The sequence below is a fragment of the Piliocolobus tephrosceles genome, chromosome 4, assembly GCF_002776525.5.
Source record: "Piliocolobus tephrosceles isolate RC106 chromosome 4, ASM277652v3, whole genome shotgun sequence".
NCBI classification, from domain to species: domain Eukaryota; kingdom Metazoa; phylum Chordata; class Mammalia; order Primates; family Cercopithecidae; genus Piliocolobus; species Piliocolobus tephrosceles.
This window is the reverse complement of record NC_045437.1, coordinates 374,890-379,229: the sequence shown is the minus strand read 5'-3', so window position 1 is coordinate 379,229 and position 4,340 is coordinate 374,890.

Here is a 4,340-nt window from a genome sequence, read left to right as displayed (position 1 = left end):
GCACGCGCGTTCGGCGGCGGCGCGCCGCGTGCACAGCCGGCGCTCGTTCCAGCGGCCCCGCGCGCGCCGCCGCCCCGCCCTGCTGAAGCTGGCGTCGCTGCCGCCCTCGTGCCACGCACCGCCGCACGCGCTGGAGCAGGAGGAGACGCCGCTGTGAAGCCGCCGGCGGGAAGGGCCCACGCGCCACAGCTGGCCGCTCGCGCCCTTTCCCACCGCTGCCGGGAAACCGAGGTTCGCCCAAAACGGATTTGCGTGAAACCAGTCCAATGCTCCGGGCCCCGACCCCCGAGCCCCGCACCTCTCCCCAGGGACCGACTCAGGGACCTCCCGAGCGCCAGGACTCAGGGCCAGACCTGCAGCGGCTGCAGGCCCGGCCCCGCAAGCGACCCTGGCCGAGCGCCGTTTCCAGGCCCTCGCCAGGTCTTTGAGCTGCAAGTAAAGTGGCAGGAACGTCTTCCGTCTACTCAGCGCTTGGGGATTTAGACTCCTAGAGCCAGCACCTGCCTCGTTCCCCCTCCAGGTTCCGTCCCGCCCGCATCTGGTCTCAGGGTGGCGGCCCCGGGCACTGCCCGTCCCCCACAGACGAGGTCTCTGGCCTGAGCTGTCGCACCTGGCCCGGAGGTCGCCCCGGGGGCCCTGGCTGGGTGAGAGGTGGCCTGGCGGGCGGCGCTTTCCAAGAATCACAGCCGTTCCTTAAGTGGACTGTGGGGCCCAGCAGCTGCTCTGGTCCCCTTAACAAAGCAGGGCGAACCAAGGGGGCATGGAGGGGCCCAGGGCACCGTCCCCCTCACCAGGCTCAGGCCCTCCAAGGAGGACCTGCTGAGACCCCTGGGCCTGTCCTGGAACCCGGACCCTTCCCACCCCTTCCAGCATCCCAGGGCGAGGCCTTGGACAGAGCTTCTGGTCCTCTGCAGGGAGATCATCGAGCCTGAGTTCTGAGAGGTACAGTCCATTGAGTGGGCGGAGGCCGCGGGTGCCCAGCCCGGGAGGGCCTCCGAGTCCATCCATCCCACAAAGGGCAAGTCCCACAGGGTCCAACCCACCTGAAACCTGCCTGCACGGTGGAGGTGGGACACTCCTAGGGGCTTTTTTTTTTTTTTTTTTTTGAGACAGAGTCTGTCACCCAGACTGGAGTGCAGTGGCCGGATCTCAGCTCACTGCAAGCTCCGCCTCCCGGGTTTATGCCATTCTCCTGCCTCAGCCTCCCGAGTAGCTGGGACTACAGGTGCCTGCCACCTCGCCTGGCTAGTTTTTTTTTTTTTTTTTTTTTTTTTTTAGTAGAGACGGGGTTTCACTGGGTTAGCCAAGATGGTCTCGATCTCCTGACCTTGTGATCCGCCCGTCTCGGCCTCCCAAAGTGCTGGGATTACAGGCTTGAGCCACCGCGCCCGGCCTCCTAGGGGCTTTTCTAAAGCCAGACTCGCAGCTCCTTGCTCAGGAAAATTAAGACTACTCACATCTTAGATCCAGTGTTGACAGTCACCAGTAAGGAGGAGTTCTTAAGAGTTTTATGTTGACTGAATATTGCACATTGAGTCCCTGGTGGGAAAAGGCCACAATGTCCCATTAATAGCTTCTTACTGTTGTGAAAAAGGGAAGCCTCAGCCACACAAAAGCCTCCATGACCCCTGCTTCGGAGAAGCTCTCGACCCTAACTGCAGTCACTGGTATTTGGATCAGATCAAGTGCAGTGACTTTGGGGATTCAGTGGTCACTGTCCACACTTCGCAGCCATTTCAACCAACTCTGAGCGCAAAATGCAGCCATCCTCTATGCAGCAAAGCCTGCCCGGTCAGTGACCCTGCTGGACAGATCCAAGGCCAGCCCTGGTTCCCTGCTGCAGCCACCATCCTGACGTTCATCCGAGCAGGCCGGGGCCTGGACTTCCAGGCATGAGTGGTGTTCCCACAGGCCCCCAGTTTGTCCCATCTGCACTGCTGGGAGGTCTCCGGGTGACCAGAGGAGCAAAGCTGCCTTCCAAGTGCCTGTCTGTGCCTGGGAGAACAAGCCAGAAGCGTCGCGCAGCCCACAGCGCAGTGCATGATTCCAGGTGCTGAACAACTCCCCTGGATCCTTGGGCCTGCATCTGACTCCTGGCTGCAGAGTCAGAAGCTGAGTCCAGGCAAAGCTTGGCCACTCCCGTTCGCTCCTCCCTGGACACCCAGTTACCAAAGTCAGCAAAGAAGATGCGGTAATCACCACCTGATCTCCACATGGTGAACACAACACTCTCACCAACACGTCTCCTTGACTAGTCAGTCTTCAGCACCCGGGGTGGGCAGGCAGGCGTTCTGTGTTTACGAGAACCGCACACAGGCTAAGCACAAACATGGAACCAGAGTTCCAATGAGAAAACCTCACTCGCAGAAGCCCAGGCTGCACCCCACCGGGTGATGCAGCGCGCCTGGGCTGTGGGTGCCAGGAGCCGAGTGCTAGGGACTCGTCATGAGTGGGAATCCCCACGTTCCTGTCACTGCTGTCAAACAGAAGGTAAACAGTCTTATGAATGTATTTCCTTAGGAAAACTTGTAAAAACTTTTATTAGGGTATCTATTTATTTAATACTGAACTTTGGCCTACTTTGTAATAGACTATAAACAAATTGAGGAAATCACTATTTCCCACTTCTGTATTTTCTCAAAAATAATTTTGTTACAGAGTCAATATACTGTGTACTATTGATCTATTGTGAAAGCAAAGAATTTCATCAAAACAAACTATTTTAAATGAGTGAAAATTGTGTATGTTAATTTTGCAGCTGTAATATTAATCAAACTTTGTGTAATTCTAATCACAAAATGACGTGCCTTAAATGCTCCTCAGCTGTGGGTTGGCAGTGTCCAGACAGGGAGGGCCCATCACCGAAATCCTGAACAATTGCTAGACCAATTCTATTAAAAACATTTCAAGGCATTTTGGGTGCAAACTTTGTTTATAAATGAGAAATCATTTACCTACGAGAATTTAAGGAGCAGTCTCCTGTAGGCAGACATCACTTTGCCCAAAAATTAGCACTGACACAGACGTGTGCATGCGTGTATGCCCGTGTGTGTGCACATGTGCTTGTGCGTGTGCTGTTGCTGCCCTTCCTAGCTGGTGTGAGGAAGCTGCTGGACATGGCTGTGGAGCGACCCCTGGATCTGAGCACAGCCCCTCTGGTGCAGACAGATGTCAGAGCCCCCTGGGGAGGGTGGGAGGGCGTAGCTAAGGCATAGGCTGGGATTCGGGTGGTGGGAACAATGCTCACCCAGGCCTGAGCAGGAGGATGAGGTGCCTGAGACACTCAAGTGGCCTAGAGCAGGTGGGCCTGGGCTGGAGAGAGGTGGGCTGAGAGTCTAGAGCCTGGATGGCTTGACCCTTCTGGGGGCTGGGGGCAACCAGGATTCCCCAGGTGGGAAGGCGATGTCTGCCAGCTTCCTCTGGACAAAAAGGAGCCCCATGCACCTGGGCCCCGCGTTTTGGGGGTGCCCTTACAGCAGCTGAGACTGGAGTCAACAGACGTGGGGGCTGAGTCCGTGAACAGCAGCAGAGCCTCATCGTTAAAGAGACATGGGAATCCCTCACTGTCTGAAACCTCCCGCCTGCCCCCCAGTAAGAGGAGATCAAGGAGCTGCCCTAACTTGAAAGACCCTTTCACAGACCAAGGGCCGAGTGGCCTGGAGGCCGCACCCGGTGGAAGGGGCGCGGGTCCAGGGTCCCGGGGATGAGCTGCAGCCACACCAGCCCTACCTGTGCATCCGCTTCCCTGATGGCCACTTTGCAACCAGACGCTCCCGTGCAGGCCGCAGGCACCGGTCTTCCGTTTGGGTGGCCACAGGCCTCACCCCGGCGTCCTGTAGTGCGTGGGGTGGAGATAACCTTCCCCTGGTATCAGGGTGGACACCCACTGCCCAGGCACCAAACACTGCCTCTGCCAGAGCCATCCCCACACCTTCCCGCACATTCTGGCTGGCGTCCTGTCCCCCAAATCATGCACATCAGTGGTCCCAGAACTTGCTGTCTGGTTTCAGCTTGGTCTCCAGAGGCTGAGTAGCCAAATGCTTGGTCCACTGTTATGGCAGGCACCCCTCAAGTGGATGTGACCGGTGACTAGTGACCGTGGGGCCCAGCGGTGACCCTCACACAGAATTAGAGCAAAACACCAGTGAGGGCTGCACACTCACCACCATCCGCCCTGGGCACTCATTCCAGAAGTAACAAGAATTCCCTCTCAGGGGGAAAATAAACACATTTTTCATTCTTATAAGGGGCACTCTGATGACTGAACACTATGAATTTTATTAATTCATATGCATTTACTGAGCACTTACTGTAAGCCAGGTGCACTCAAGGCCTGCTGC